We start from the raw sequence: 17,795 nt of genomic DNA, 5'->3' as shown, positions 1-17,795 counted from the left end.
AATCCTGGTGGAGCAACTTGTCCAGCAGAGACAACTGGTCTCCCTGCTCCAACAGTTAAAAGTCTGTACAAACGACCAATAAAGTCACTTGTACGGACCTTTAACTGTTGGAGCAGGGAAACTAGTGGTCTCTGTCAGCCAAGTGGCTGCACCAGGATTTTAACAGTCTGTAAGAGCGACTCTATTGGTCGCCAGCAGGTGTACTTCATTGGTTGATGGCAGAGGAAGCCCCTGCAGGCGACCAATAGAGTTGCTCGTACGGACATTTAAAATTCTGGCGCCAAAGCTGCTGCGTAGTCTGTACCACGTTAACCCCGTATTAACCCCTTCTACCAAAAATAAAGAAAAAAAAGAACATGAAGAATGTACATGAATATTCTCCCGAATATAAGTATATAAAACCTTCATATAAATGAATACATTTATAAATAGATGAATAGATAAACTGGTGAAAAAAAGTACTTTAAGTCACACCGTTGGTCTTTATGCAATAATCAAAATATTAATTAAAACATTCATTGGAGGAGTGTAAGAACTTGAACTTTCAAATAAATAACATAAGCTTCTCACTCGTCTGTAAGTACTGCGGCTTTCGGCCTCCAATACTGTGTACCAAATCACCTAAACAGACTTACATACAGCAATGAAAATAGTAGCACGTAACGTCAAGCTGTTTTAATTAGCAACAATGTTGGTGTAAAGAAAAGTGCTATGGAATCTCACACCACTTGTATACAAATAAATCAAAAGAACCCCATGCGTTTCATAGTACACCCACCACTTCCTCAGGGGCAATTAACAGAAATTGACTAATGAGATTTATAAAGACTCATCAATGAAAGTGCAAAGGTGTGCAATTAATCAGAAAAATTAATACCTCTAATTTATGAATTACAAAGTTATACTATACAAAACAATTTTATAAATATATCAATAAAAATATTTTGGGGCTGTACACATGGGGTTGTACTGGGGTGACAGCATCTCAGGGGTGTCATGACTCACGTTGGTGTTTCAGCTTCCCTGATCACAGGAGACAGGGGGAAGCATTTAATCGGCCACACAGGACTATCTAATAAAAGTAAGTAGTGTTCGGACGGCTCCCCAAAAAAAAATCTTTATATCGGAGCAGGCCGGTGCTAATGGCTTCTTTGCCTCTTTATCAGACCTCCACTTCAGCTATGTGCGGTGTTGCCCCTATGTTATTTCCTCTAATATATATATATGTGTGCCAGAGTGTATGTTGAAATGGTGAGGCAAGGGGCAAAGAAGGCACAGCCAGATTGTTTGGGAGCAATGATGCAACAGATAAGCTGTTTGGGGCACTGACCCACTGACGGCTGGGGGCAAAGATGGCACAGGCAGACTGTTTGGGGTTAGGATGGTACTCACAAGCTGTTTGGGACAAAGGTGGCACTGTGGGACATGTTGCTGGGTCAAGTAGGGGGGCCTGTGGTTTCTATTTACACCCCTGATTTTTTTCTTTTGGAAAAATGCATGTTAAAGTACTTTAATACCTATTCCTCCTAAATGGGGGTATCAGGGACACTAAACTATCCCATTAACAGTGATTCATACTTTTCTTTATAAAACAAGAACCCTCATCCCACATTAACAATATTCAAGGCAAACCCCTGTAAGTCATATTGACCCCTAACATTCCATATATGTATGCTGTACTTACAATTTCTAAGAACTCTCAGGGTCCCCCCCCCAATATCAAGGTCCCAAGGTGAAGGGGTAGATTCCCAGGGTCACAAAATCTGGCACTCAATCCTTCCTGGTCTACACTGCTGATCATATATGAGACTCCAAATGTGTGCTTTTCGTTGTCCCAGGGGGGCTCCTAAAATAATGCACATGAAAGTACCTTCATTGTTCAAATTGAAAAGACAAAAATTGTATTTACGGCTACAGCCTCCACAGACTGCTTTAAAGGTGACTTAAGTAACACTAGGATATGTCATATCACAGCACTCTACAATGACCAAAGGGGCCATAGCTAGGGGTAAATAGGTCACGTTAGTTTTTCCTATGAAAATTAAATAATATAGATTTTTAATACCAGTTATTCATACAAATGTACAAATAAAAATACAATGGAACAAATAATTTACTAAGTTGTAGTTATCTGCATGGATAATTTTAGATGTAAAATAATGACCAAAAACAGGTGTTAATGATGCCCAGTTTTATATGTTACACAAATTTCCCCAGGAGGAAATCTCTTACTTGGCCTAAGTGCAGTAGTTTTCCGTATCGTTAGGACAAGATCTGGCAAAGGGGCGTACTTAGCATATTTGCCACCTGGGGCGGATCCTGTATGTGGCACCCCCCCACACACACATTTTCAAACTGCATAGCTTCTATTGTTATATACTGGCACAGACACTGAAGGTGGTACAACATTACTGTTATCAATATATACTGAGGCAGACATTGACAGTGGTACAGCATAACACCTATCACTATATAATGAGGCAGACAATGACGGTGGTACAGCATAACACCTATCACTATATACTGAGGCAGACATTGACTGTGGTACAGCGTAATCCTTATCAATATACATTGAGCCAGACATTGACAATAGTCCAGCATAACTCCTATCGCTATATACTAAGCCAAACATTGATGTGGTGTACACCCCGGCACTGCACCCCGGCATGAGTATCTTGGCTCTGGCTGCACACCACATGCCCCGAGCCGGTGTCCAATAACACGGCTTTTACTGAAGTGGTGCCAACGTCAATGCCCAACACCAGAGATTGTCCGTCCATCGTTTATGACAGCCACGGCAAAAGCCGTTTTAGTCAACTTCCGCGTACATCACTTCCGCCTCGTGAAGTAAAGCCATCCGATAGGCGGGCCAGGAATGGAGATTGACAGCTCGCAGAGTAGCGACTAGCGAGTGAATAAAGCGTCCTGGAAGGTGATATGGGAGCAGGGAGTAGGTAAGGGTTGATTTATTGAGGGTGCACCATCTTATCGGGGGCGTTAGGCGATACCAGGCGGAGTCATGTGACGAGTGAGGGTGTCGTGAATGGAGGTTGGAAATGAAAGTTTATAGTACCCGAGTAGTAGGGATGGTATAAGATCTGATATATAATATGTGGATAGAGGAGCAAGGATGTACGGTAAGACGGAGCCCTATGGCTATGGGACAGGGTCATATTACTTAATAGATCAGGGTGTATGGCAGTGTGGGGCTGATGGGAAAGAATTCTATAGACCCCAATCAGATGAGTGTGGTGATAAATCAGTCACTCATAATAATAATGACCTGTGGTGCTATAGGGTAGTATGGTAAATTGACACAGGCATATGGATCCATAGTTACATGTAAGACTCTGGCTATAGGGCAGTCAGATTAACCCACAGCCAGAAGGAGTTTATTATTATGGGACACCCGCTGTGATGTCTAGACATAGCATTATTGGGTAGACTTGGGTTCCTCGTTATTGAATTATGGTTATTGGGACATAGGATGTAAACACAAACACTCCAATTGGAGGACCGCAGTGATGTGACGGTGATGGTGAAGAACCCTATGGTTGTGTGGTTGTTACTTGGTTCCAAATTAAGGTCTAGGATGATACTGAAAAGGTGATGGCTCTATCACATGGATCTGCAGTCCTATAAAGGAGTAGGCTGATTTCGGGTTGATGAGACACATTAGTGCAACAGTAAACTAATAAGGGATGATGGATAAGGAAGCAGAGCACCAGAAGTTTGGTGAGGATTTAAGTGAAGAGTAACCAAACCACCAAATTCAACTTCCAGAAGAGGGGCAGATTGAACACCTTGGGATCAGCTGTGATTCTGGCTCGTGGGGGAAGTAGGGCATAAATGTACATGTTATTATATGTGAATTTAGATAGATTCATATGTTTCTCCAGCTCCAATAATGCTCTGCCTGTCACCTTCTACAAAAGCTGTGTAAAGATGCTGGTGGACTCCTCTAGACCAGTGTTGGTTGTTGATGGATAACTATGGCTCATGGAGGCTGTAATTGGAGGCTATTGCTATCATAGGCTAAAATGAATATGTATACTATGGTTATATTACTAATGTGTAGTCTACAAATATTCTGGTCTAAATAAGCTATAATTCAATATTGATTATTAAGATAGAACCATGGACCGGTCGCTAACAATACATGGTCTGGCGTTTATTTTCTGCTGCCTGCTGAAGATACCAAAGTTCTGTGGTAAGTGGACTCCAAGCATGCTTTAGCTAATTATACGAAGGTCCAGTAGCGTACCTAGCGGGGGGGGGGGCAACTTGCCGGCACCCGGCACCCTTCCAGAGACGGACAGTAATGTCCGCCGCTGGAGGAGCAGGCTCGCAAGGGAGCGGTATCGGAGGTCTTTAACACTCCGGCTCCCTTGAGTGATTTTAAGCCGAGTTCAACCCTTGAACCCGGCTTAAAATCACTCAAGGGAGCCGGAGGCCTGTTAAAGACCTCCGATATCGCTCCCTTGCGATCCGCGTGGCAACAGCTGCTGTGCGCCGGGATTTGTTGTCAGATCCCGGCGCACAACACTGAAGCCGCGCCCACTGAACCGGAAGAAGACAGAACAACTGAAGAAGAGGAGCGAAGAGGAGGAAAAGAAGCTGTAAGGCGAAAAGAGGAAAGGTAGGAAAGCATTCAGTGAGTGAGAGTGGATTGATATATGTGTGGATTGGTATATGTGTGGATTGGTATATGTGTGGATTGGTATGTGTGGATTGGTATATGTGTGGATTGGTATATATGTGGATTGGTATATATGTGGATTGGTATATATGTGGATTAGTATGTATGGATTAGTATATGTCTGGATTGGTGTATGTGTGTGGATTGGTGTATATGTGTGGATTGGTATATGTGTGGATTGGTATGTGTGGATTGGTATATGTCTGGATTGGTATGTGTGTGGATTGGTATGTGTGTGGATTGGTATATGTGTGGATTGTTATATGTGCGGATTGGTAAGTGTGTGAGAGTGATGGGTGTTATGCTGTACCATTTCCCATGTATTTTTCATTATATAATTATGCTCTAGTACATCATAACTCCCATCACTCTATACTGTTCCATACAGTGGCAGAGCTGGGAGACAGAGACCTTGCACCCCCTACTGCAGGACTCCTGAAAGGTAAGTGAACTTCAAAGGGGGAGAGGGTAGATAGTTAGGAGGGGGTAGATAGGGAGAAGGGAGTGAGGAATCTGGGTATGCCTGGGCATGATAGGAATGTGATTGCTGTTAACAATCATATATATATATATATATATATATATATATATATATATATATATATATATATATTAATATTGTTATTTAAATGTTTTGTCCTATTTTGGTGTCTTACTTACTTTAAATAAAAGTGTTAGATTTTTTTTTTATGGTGTGTGGGGGGGGTCATATTCGGTTTCGGCCAGGTAAATGCTGCATTTTCGGTTTCAGTCCAGAATTCGTTTCGGTCCATCCCTACTACTAATGAATTGGTAGGCCTACACCACATCAATGTTTGGCTTAGTATGTAGTGATAGTAGTTATTACTATTGTCAATGTCTGCCTCAGTATATAGTGATAGGTGTTATGGTGTACCACCGTCAATGTCTGCCTCAGTATATAATGATAACGGTAAGTGTTATGCTGTACCACCTTCAGTGTCTGCGCCGGTATATAACGGTAGAAGCTATGCAGTTTTTGTTACGGTCAGGTAGACGAGGGAACCAACAATGCAGGTAAGCACAGCTAAAGAAATTCCAGAACACAGTCCGAGGTCGAGGGCAACAGCAGGCAGCAAGGTCAAAAAACAATCCGAGGTCAGGGCAGGTAGATCAGGTGCAAAAACGGTAAACAGGTCCGGGTTCGTAGGCAGGCAGAGAAGAATCGTGGTCGTTAACAGGCAAGAGGTCGGTACACAAGGCAGAGATCAATTAGAACGAGAAAAATAGCACACCCAACGCTAGATAACGCTTAGAACCGGCAAAGACAAGGCAAACAAATGAGGTTTATATAGAAAAAGGAAACACTCACGTCATCAGCCGCGCCGTAGAGCGTGTCGCGCCCTGAATTGATATCAGGTGCGTTTGCTGGTCCCACCACTAGATGGCGCACTTCCGTCGTGTTCCCGGCGTTTGCGCACGGCCACGCGCCTGGAGCGTGAGCGGGTGCGCGCGCCCGAAGAAGCAGGACTGCAGGCCTCCCGAGTGACCGCGGCAGGACCGGAGGTGGAGACGCCGACGTCGGGGGACCCAGCATGTGCGGCCGAGGTAAGTGCCGCAGCGGCGCGCGTAACCCGTCGGCAACTCGCGTGTGGGACGAAGGTGGGGTTACCGGCGCCCGGCAAGCCGGCGTGAGCAGCCGGAGAGCGAGCCGCGGCGGCGCGCGTGACAGTTTTAAAGTGTGTGTGGGGGGAGTGCCACATACAGCATCCGCCCCAGGTGCCAAATACTCTAGGTACGCCCCTGCGAAGGTCGTGTCACTTTAGCAGACTCGTTTGTGTTTTAGATGCTGACTCTTCATCCGCCGTTCCATGGGATGATGCTTGTAAGAAATCATTTTTATACTTTTATTTTGTTCTGCACATTTTAGGCCTGAATGCAACTTGAGTGCTAGGAACATATGGTATCAATTAAGTGACGTAGTTTAGAGGGTCTTCTGTGGAATGCCGGTGTATCCTATTACTGTTCCAATAGGATTCCTTTACGTATACCCTAACCAAATGTAGAGGGGTATAAATTGGCATGACTACAAGGACAAGGTCTCTTTCCACGCTCTTTCCACGCTCTCATCTTCATCTCACCAAGATACTTAGCCTACAGTACCTTTTATCAACATTTGTTCCAGCATTGGTATTGTATGAATTGATAATTTGTTATCGAATAAACCTTATTAATAAGACATAGAAGCTGTGGTCTTGATTGCTGTTTGATCACTGGAGAAGCTTAGATATTCAAGACAAAGAATATTCTAACAAATTGACGAGCCAGCCAGTCTTTAGTCAGTTTTCTACGGCGAGCCTTTACTGCACGTTTGTTTTTTACTTTTCCTCTTCCGACAAAGGGGGGATAGTGTGCAGTTGTCTGAAGAGATCAAAGAGATCCTCTGACTAAAAAAAAAACAAACCTAGCAGTGTGATCAGAAGAAAGTGTAATTCGACACTACCAGACCATTACCAGACCACGTGGTGAGAAGCAAGAGCATTCCAGAACCGTGTATCGTAGTGAGAGCAGATTGAGCAAGCAACTGATCTACGTGTGTACAAAACAGATCCATGGGTGATGCAGACTCCAACAAAAGTTCCTTATGGCAAAGACATTTGACTTTCAAGAAGAGACAATCTTTTTTGTTTATAGCAGTTCTGATGACGACTATACTGATGATTGACTGTTTTAAGGAGGATCCACAAATTGAAGATCTGCAGATTCGACAACTAACTAGCCAAATTAACGAAACTCGAGTGTTCCCAGACATTATTAGAAAGAAGAGAGAAATTGATGATTTTAATGGTCATGTGTGTTTTGGTGTAATGAAAGGGTACTTATCAGTATGTAACATTAGAATTAACTTTACTAGACAAAGTAATGTAAGGTTAAATGTTACGATAGGGCCTAAACATTTATTTAGTTGGACTAAAGGGACCTACACACAAGATGATGAAAAATTTGGGTCTTGGGATCATATTATAAATGAAGTAGCGTACTTGAGTGTAGTTATACATGGTGATGTGATAGTAAATTGGTCTGGAGATCTAGCACCAAATACTCCAGGTTTGGCAGTAACTAAAGATGGAGAAACTAGAACAAAGGTATTATACACGGAACAAGTATGGTATAAATTTCTGCAACCAGGAACAATACTACAAAATAACATATCAAATACACCTATAGTATGGAAAATACAAGCATTTAGGGATTCAAAGTTTGTAAATGTGGAAATGGCAATAACTGTAACAGATTTGATTATTCCTAATATAGAAGTATTTCCTAATTCTATAGAGATCCTAGAAGGAAGGGATCAATTAGTGTTGACATGTAGTATTGAGTCGGTGTTATCTCCTGAGTCTTTAATGACATGGATTAAGGGTGATGAGTTCCTGGGAAGTTTTTCTAATGCAAATCCGAGTATGATACATAGAGGTCTAGTAGGTAGAGTAGAATGGTCTGAGAAGAGATTTACATATCATAAAGACCAGCCTACTCTCAATGACAAGGGGAATTATCAGTGTTGTTTAAGATTGAAAAATTTTGAAAGGAAATGTGTAGATGTAAATGTTACTGTCATCTCACCAACAATATCTGTGTGTGAAAACAAAATTTTTAAAGAATCAAGTCCATTTCAGGTAAACTATCTCCATTCCAAACCTCTCCTTTTAGATGGTAAATTTATAACAATAATTTGGAATTTTAATATATCAGAATGGAAAATTTCATCTAGATTTCCACAATGCAAAAAATATTTATTAAATATGGAAAGAGGTGTTGATGACTGGTTTGGTAGAAATAATACAAATTTGAATAGGAAAAAGAGAAATGTAATACAAGGAATTTTAACAGGTGTAAATACAGTAGAAAGTATACTTAATACTATGGATATTAAGACACTAAAGTCTGATTTGGAAACTGCAGGGTTAATAGGAAGTAAAGAAACACATATTCAACAAGGTTTAAACAAAATCTTGGAGAATATGATAATAAAAACAGCTTCTGTGATAGGACCTGCAGTGCAACATCTCCAGGAAGCAACCATGGCTTTAATGACTAATGCTGATTTATCAGAAGTAGCCAGAGCTTGCTTGGAAATCCAAATTGAATATTCTACTGACTTCAAAATAATGGCACAAGCATTCCAAGGTGGTATTACTCCTCTAGGAATTCTACGTAGTTTACCTGAAGAATTTACATTTGCTCGAAATCATACTGATTTATGGGTAAATAAATGGTTAGGATGTAGTAATGATGTGTGTAAAGGTACATCTTTAATACCAATGGCAGGTAAAGAAGAAACATTATTCCCGATGAGAGTATTGGGAATACCTGTCAGTAGTACACAATTATTATTTTATAAATTAGAGTATCCTGATTTTGTTTTTTCCACAGATATGTCAGAACCGGAACAGTTAGACTTGTCTGCATGTTTACATTTTGTGTCCAAAATTATCTGTTTGTCTCATCAAGCTGAGACTATATATCATTCATGTTTTCATAACCAGAGCTCATGTTCAGGTACAATTCAAAGTGTGAAAACATCTAACGATCTTGTAACGCCTATAGAGAAAGGTAGAGTATGTGTACAGGTAATGTCTAATGGGGAATTGATTAAAGCAATGTTTCCTAAATGTACGCATACAGAAATATTATCGAAAGGTCTGTATTGTATTGATGGCGATCCAATAGCAATCTATATATATGGAACTCAGATTAATGTTTCTCAAATTAATTCTCAAAAATTAAATGTTTTGCCACTACAGTTTAATTTATCACAAGTAAGTGAATTTCCATGGCAAAAGTGGGCAAATGAGATAAGGAAAGATGTAGGATTTTTAAATGTCTTGCAAAAACAATTAAAAGAAGCACAGATTGTATTTCAACATGAGCAAGGTAAACTCAAAAACATAGAACATGAATGGTCAATAGTCTCAGGTACATCTTGGTGGAAAAACTTTGCTAAGTCAACAGAAATTATGGCAAAATCATCTGTTGGCTCCGCTATCACCAATGTTTTGTTACATCCATTTATTATTGTTTTATTTGTGTCTTTTATATGTATTATTTTTCAAATATGTTTATTATGTAGAATAAGAAAATCATATTTAACTATTCGAGAAAAGATAAAGCAAGGAGAGATGATATTAAGGGAAACTTTAAGACGTAGGATGCATCAGTCTTCCACAGATTCTTTTTTATAATATTATCGTTTACATATCTTCCTGCACTCACTGAATGTGATATGAATGTGATACGAATGTTGTATGAATGGACAGCAAACATTTATTTATGGTACATAACCATAAACAGGGGGAAGTGTAAGAAATCATTTTTATACTTTTATTTTGTTCTGCACATTTTAGGCCTGAATGCAACTTGAGTGCTAGGAACATATGGTATCAATTAAGTGACGTAGTTTAGAGGGTCTTCTGTGGAATGCCGGTGTATCCTATTACTGTTCCAATAGGATTCCTTTACGTATACCCTAACCAAATGTAGAGGGGTATAAATTGGCATGACTACAAGGACAAGGTCTCTTTCCACGCTCTTTCCACGCTCTCATCTTCATCTCACCAAGATACTTAGCCTACAGTACCTTTTATCAACATTTGTTCCAGCATTGGTATTGTATGAATTGATAATTTGTTATCGAATAAACCTTATTAATAAGACATAGAAGCTGTGGTCTTGATTGCTGTTTGATCACTGGAGAAGCTTAGATATTCAAGACAAAGAATATTCTAACAATGCTGCTACTACCGTGTTTCCCCGAAAGTAAGACAGCGTCTTACTTTCTTTTTATCCCTAAAAGCCCCACTATGTCTTACTTTCGGGGTATGTCTTATATTGGGAAAAATTTTTCGAATTTAATGCTTTCCTACCTTTCCTTTCTTCTTTCAGCTTCTTTTCCTCCTCTTCGCCAGTTCTTGTCTCCTTCCGGGTCAGAGGGCACGGACAGCGGTGGGCGCGGCTTCAGTGTTGTGCGCCGGGATCTGACAAGAAACCCCGGCGCACAACAGCTGTTGCCGCGCAGATCACAAGGGAGCGGTATCGGAGGTCATTAACAGACCTCCGGCTCCCTTGAGTGATTTTAAGCCGGGTTGAACCCGGCTTAAAATCACTCAAGGGAGCCGGAGGTCTGTTAAAGACCTCCGATACCGCTCCCTTGCGAGCCTGCTCCTCCAGCGGCGGACATTACTGTCCGTCTCTGGAGGGGTGCCGGGTGCCGCAGGTTGGCACCCCCTGGAGTGTGGCGCCCTGTGCGGTCGCACACCCCAAAGGTCGGCCCTGCTCTAAGGGGCCGGCCTTAGGGGTCTGCGGCCGCACAGGGTTTAAATAAAAACATCGGGGTTTTTTTTCAACTTTATTTAACATCCTCCATGTTAAATAAAGTTAAAAAAACTTTATTTAACATCCTCCATGTTAAATAAAGTTTTTTTTAACTTTATTTAACATGGAGGATGTTAAATAAAGTTAAAAAAAAAACCCCGATGTTTTAATTTAAATCCTGTGCGGCCGCAGACACGTAAGGCCGGCCTTGGTGGGGACTTCCCGGCCCCTTAGAGTGGCGGACCCGGTCGCAGGTGCGGCGGGCCTAAGGGGCAGGCGCCCCTTATGCCCTGCGTTAATGCGGCCGTAGGCCGTAGGCAAATCCCCCGTGTTTCCCCGAAAGTAAGACATATGTCTTACTTTCGGGGTACGGCTTATATTAGCTGACCCCTCTGAAACTCCCGATACGTCTTACTATCGGGGGTGTCTTACTATCGGGGAAACACGGTAGGATTTCTCTACCGGATGTAGTTACATTAGAAAAAGGAAGTTACAAAAACATAAGTATAAATGCAAAGTAAGTTCAATTTTCGTCCATCTCAACCATAACTGCCTTTGAGTGTTAAAAAGTCGTTTTTGGTTATCCCTTCTGAAGTTCAGGTCAATATTTATTTATTTATTGCTATTTTCAAATGGCACAAATAGTTTATTGCTTTTCATGTTTTAGATATGTGTAAAAGCTGGCACTAAATGCAAACCCCATCAGTGCCACATACAGTTATCAAAATAATCTCTATCCAACTATATAACAGCAGTTGGCATGTAGCTTTTAATATCTAATGCAAAAAAAGTGTTTACTTTACTGAAATGGTGGTAAATAAGTGGAAAGGTCTCCCAGCAGGAGTGATAGAGCCAAAAACATTCAGGAAATTGAAGCATGCATGAGGTAAAACTGTCCTGAATCTAAGAGAAGACCGAGGACTGATTAAAGTCTGAGTCTTTGCATCAGGAACAATTTGGAAGACTTGATGGACCGAATGGTTCTTCTCTGCAGTCGAATTCTGTGTTTCTAAATAAAGGAAATACATTTTGCTGTTTCTAGCTATGTGTAAATAGTGACTCTTCCTCTAATATTATACCTTAGTAAAGCATAAGCCACAACTGGCCAAGTCTTTAAATAGTTAAAAGAAATCATTTGATGGGAAAGCAAAATCATGGGTTACCATGGTTACAAGTATATATCTGGTCCAGTCCAATTATGGATCTTCTAGGTTTGGAAGCTTGATAGGTTTATGGTGTTTTTTTGGGTTTTTTTAAGCCTTACTGACTGTCACTGTGTGACATTGTTCATTATAATTATTACACCACATATAATTATCACATATCACACATTTTTCTTCTCAGGAGGAGGTTTATTACTCAACATGAGTCACCCAATAGACTCGTGCTTTTGGATTCGTACAAAATGACGAGGAGGGGGCCACAACTAAACAAATCAATGCAAGGCAGAAAAATGAATTTTTGTTTCATTTTTAGTTTTTCTTGCTCACTCTTTCTCAATGTCTCCTTGTCGTCTCCCCCCCTTTCCGCTTCTTCTTGTCCTTAACATATCGGGGTGCAGCCTCCGCACGTACCGCGTAAACACGTTGCTGAACGCATCTCTGCATGGGAAATAGCTGGGGTGGAGAAAGGGGCAAATGGGGATGCTGCAGAATCTCCCAGGCATTTGCAAAAACGACATAAAATAAAGAAAGAAAGGACATCTCGGCTATCATGTGCATTAAAGTGCATATGGTAGCTGCAGTCTCCCTTTTTCTTACTTGAAACTGGAACACGGGAACCCTAACCAAACTCTGTGCACCTTCTCTAAAATGTGGCCATGGTAGGAGAATATATTTAGCCTGAATGGTTGGTCTATTCTACAAAAGCCTGATCTTTTATCATCAGCTTGTCAGATTTCAGTATTGGTTCTATGTTTTGAAAGACTTCTTTGGAACCAGGAACATGGTTAATTCCAAGCATCACGGTATTATTTATTATTATCAATAATAATATTTTCTTTGTAAACTGTATGGGGAAACAGTCGTATCGTGTATAGAACAGTATATGATTAGCATGGTTGATTTTAATTTTTTTCCTTTTCACTGTTCCTGTGAATGAAACAATTGTGTTTGCTCTTAACATTACCTATTCCTCGAAGAACGTCACCATTGTACATTTTCCGGACCAAGTAAGTGGTGTATTCTGTGTCTGCATTTAAGAAAACGCATACAAATTGTTTTGGTTTTGATTGTTGATCTCAAACCATAATGTTTTCACCATTCAACAGAGGAGAAGATACTTGCTGATCAGTCAGGGAGCAACTGGCAGCATCTCCCTAAATTACATATTAACAAAAAACAAATACAAACTCCATAATAAGTGCCAGCATATACAAGGAAATAATGGGAGGGGGAAAAAATCTTTTCCTTTCTACTCTTTTGGTTTTTTTTTTTCATGCCGTGTGATAATCATGTATGTGCGGTATACTCGCCACCAGCCAGCACTGGCTCCCACAAAAGTTCCATGGATTCTAACAAGACTCCCCACACACATGGGTCAAAAGCACTCCTATCGACTGCTTTCCTGTCACTAAAGTGGTAAGAAAACAGTCTACTGAGAGGTAAGCTCCTAAAAAGTTTGTAGCATCTGGAATCTGAATTCATATAACAACATTTTTTTTTCTTTTCATAGATTGTTCTTCCAGCAAAATCAGACCATTCCTTCTTTACAGTGGATGTTGTTGAATGTTTTCTAGTTTTGAATAATTTTTCTCGCTGTAGAATGATGGACTTTTAAATTGTTTGGAAATGGCCTTATAACCCTTTGCAGATTGATGGGCAGCAACAACTGATTCTCTAAGATCATTGCTGATGTCTTTCCTCCAAACCAGCAAACTGCTAATACTTAGTTTTTCACACACATTGGTTTTCTATTTTGGCTTTATTTTTGTTAAATCATGACACCTGTAATATGTCATGTGTTGTTCATCTGAGGTTGTGTTTACCCAATTTTTAGACCTGCTAAGGAACGGATGATTGAATTCTTTGGTTTTACATATCAGGACATAATAACAAAGAGAGTGTACTTTTTGTTTTCACACAAAGTACATTTTCTTGTTTGGTAGGGCTGTTACATTTAAGTAGCAGGTGTGGAATGCCTGCAACATGATTTTAACTGTGCTTGTAGCTCATATTGCCTTTTAGTAACAAAGGTTTGTCATTTAAATTCTTGATGATGATAAACTCTCAGCATAATATTAATATTATCTTTTTGTTTAGGCAACGTGTCCGTTTTCTGGTGATTCACAGCTTCACTGTGGAGGTCTTGGAGCAGATCATAGGCTGGATCTATTCCTTAGCCTGGTCTGTGTCCTTTTATCCACAAGTGTTTGAGAACTGGCGAAGGAAAAGGTACCAACTATTTACATAAATTGAAGTTACTGATGACCTAGCATGTATGCAGAAAACAAGTTATAGGCATATATCTTGCTGAATTTGTTGGTAGGAAATGTATGCGGAAAAAAGAGAGGGTGGTAGATAAATGGCACAGCCTCCCATCAGAAGTGGTAGAGGCTAATACAGTAAGGGAATTGGATAGGTATAAAGCTATCCTGAATCTTAGATGAGACTGAGGACTGATGTGCTGATGTGAGTGGGCAGACTAGATGGGCTGAATGGCTCTTATGTGACATCAAATTCTGCTTTCCGTAAATAGCAGAAATTGATCCCCTATTTAAGCGACCTAGGGTTCAATGCTACTTCGTTACAATGCAAACCTGAAAACATGTGCATAGCTATACAATACAGCAATTAAAGGAATTAAAATAAATCTGGAATGCTTAACATTTATAATACATAATATAAAAAAACCTTTTTGTATGGGGGGGGGACCTTTTATAGGGAATTCAATTTGTGGCCAGAAAGGGCAAATCTTTGATTGAAAGCTAGCTATTCTTAAAAGTTTGTAGGGCAGGAAAGAAATAGTTTATAGTTTTCAATTTAAAAAAAAAAAAACGCTTTCTTTCTATACAGCATTTTAGACCAACTGCTTGTAAATGTAGAGATTATTTTTATCGGTGGTTTCATGGTTATGGCTTTGTGCTGCATTTTGCTTTACTTTGAAGAAGGATAATTATGAATATCGTTTAATCAATTTCTATCTGCAGTTATTAGCAAACAAACTCCCAATGGGGGAAAGCTGTGACATTTTGTGCTTGAGCTGTACCATTTACCCCGGCTTTACTGTGGACAGTAATGATAATAATGTTTTGTGTTAATTGCAGCGTTGTGGGACTGAGTTTTGATTTTTTGGCATTGAATCTCCCTGGTTTCATTGCATACAGCGTTTTCAATGTTGGGCTGTTCTGGATATCATACATTAGGGCAGTGGTTCTCAACTCATGTCTTCAGTGGGTCGCGGAGGGTCAGGGCCGGACTGGAGGCATACCGGGAAAAATTTCACTTTCCTGGGGCTGCCTTACACATTCTAGCGGCAATCCGCGAGCAGCAGGCTGTCAGGACCGTGGGCGCAACAATCAGGGCCATCAGGCAGCCTCCGGTCCGGCATGTACTTTAGTATTACCCCCGACCGCAAAGCAAGTTGCTTGATTGGTTTGCAGTCGCTGTCTGTTCCTAGTGGGAGCTGAATAAAGTTTTTCTCTGATTGCTCCTCCCCTCTTCCTGCTGCATTAGGGTAGGTTTTTAATTTCCTCTGCTAATCTGTCGGGCAGTTCATTAAACTATGTCTGGAACTATTATTTTAGGAAGAATTTCTTCAGATGTATCCCAACGGAGTCATCCCAGTGGATTCAAATGAAGTTTTTTTCAGCCTCCATGCGGTGCTGCTTACGATCATTACTATCATTCAATGCTGCATTTAAGAAGTGAGTGACATCAACAGAACTAAACATTTCTTGTAAATTGAATTTTGCTGAATATCGGTCACAATCCACTTTATGCTTGAGCTTTGTAAATACTTAAAGGGGCAGGGAGCACTGGTCTGGAACAGGTCTAGACAGAAAAACACCATTGATTGTCGGGCATCTTGCCAGACCTTCTGTTTTACACAGGGGGTACAGGAGGACTTTATTATTTACAAAAATGATTACTTTCACCATCGTGGAATGCATTGCGTAAAAAAACAGAACGTTATACATGCTAGACATTTATACCCAGCGTTATTTGTTTTTTACTGTTTCTGTATACTTTGTGCATCAGCTCTAATGTTGCCAGTACATATACATTTTAAAGACTTGTATTTTGTTTTCGCAGCGGGGCATCCAGAAAGTTTCCAAAGTAGCCATCGGCCTCCTTGTCATTGATTAAAGCTGTTTTCACGTCTGGCAGAAAATAAAATGGCAGGCTCCTCTTTCCTCCCTTTACATGATGCAACTTGTATCTGGTAATATTTTATGAGGCACCCTAGGTGGAACAGGTCTTTTAAGATGTGTAGAGACCTAGACATTGTTTGATTCATTACTCGCCATCAACTTGTTTGTTTTTATTATGTTATATGGAACACAATTTGCATTTCCCAGGCTTACATGAACTTCCGTCGGAAAAGCACTGAAGGATGGAGTATGGGAAATGTTCTGCTAGATTTTATAGGACGAAGTTTCAGTATAATCCAAATGTTTTTACAGTCTTATAACAATGGTAAGTATAAAAACGATGATATTAAAACCGTGCAATTTTTTATCTTCAGTGAAAAGGACTCTAACCTTAAGCCAATGCTTGCATCTTGTCCATTGACGAGTTTAGTGTACATGGAGTCATAAGGTTATTATATTTTAGATAACCACAGTGCTGTACAATGGGCGTGCATACGGAACATAATATGCTCTACGTAAACAGCTCACAAATTCTTAAACACATTTTAGCCCATTGTACAGTACTGTGGAGTACGATGATTCTATATAGGTCAATAAATATTATTATTATTATTTGCCATTGAAAGCTGCACAAATGTCAAAGCAGCCTTCAAAGTTTGTGCATCAAATTGTTCTCAGAATAGGTAACCTCAGTGCAGGCGCTTACAACAGCTGAACCATGTAAAAAAATGCTTAACAAGTGTCATGATCTGTTTGTTTTATATTTAATGGGCATCTTTCTAATACACTGCTGATTGATTTGTTGGAATGTAGTGGTTTGCACATTATGGTCAGAGTAAAAAAGTAATAAGGTAGCTGAGAAAATGAAGCTGTACCATTCATGACACTAAATTATAGTGCTGTTTTTCCTTTAAACAGGTGAATGGAAGTTAATATTCGGAGACCCAACTAAGTTTGGTTTGGAAATATTCTTGATTTTCTTCGACATTGTCTTCATCACCCAACATTACTGCTTGTACAAAAAGAGACAAGGGTATGAAAATGTTTAACTGGACATGAAGATGTAGATACAGCAAACCAGTTTCCAGTACTAACGATCAAGTGGAAAAAATAAGAATACAAGTATGGAAAAATAAGAATCTGCAGACTCCATTATTGTGCCTTTAATGAAAACTTGAATTCTTTCCCACCATTTATGCAACATCGCTATGCAACATCCTACAGAGTAGAAATAGTTGGAGTACTGAAAAAAGCCTGAAAATTGTAAAAAAGGGAATTAAATTGAATGAGTAGCAAAAAAAATGCACTTTTTGGAAATATGCATTAGGAACCATTTTTTTGTAATCATGTTCAGCATTATCTGCTGTATCATTACTTAAAGACAGTGACTTATATTCTTGAATTATTGTGTGAAATATTGGTTACCTAAGTGAGCTTTTCTTTTAAGCAAAA

The 17,795-nt window shown here is 40.0% G+C and overlaps 1 pseudogene; it reads left to right on the top strand.

Moving 5' to 3' along the window:
- The first annotated feature begins 4,137 nt into the window (after positions 1 to 4,137).
- Positions 4,138 to 17,392, top strand: LOC149277406 (cystinosin-like; annotated as a pseudogene).
- The last annotated feature ends 403 nt before the right edge of the window (positions 17,393 to 17,795 follow it).

The sequence above is a fragment of the Sceloporus occidentalis genome, unplaced genomic scaffold, assembly GCF_023333645.1.
Source record: "Sceloporus occidentalis isolate IW3139 unplaced genomic scaffold, rSceOcc1.0.p SCAF_215, whole genome shotgun sequence".
NCBI classification, from domain to species: Eukaryota; Metazoa; Chordata; class Lepidosauria; order Squamata; family Phrynosomatidae; genus Sceloporus; species Sceloporus occidentalis.
Note: the sequence above shows the minus strand (reverse complement) of the source record. Positions and strands in the feature narration are given on the sequence as shown.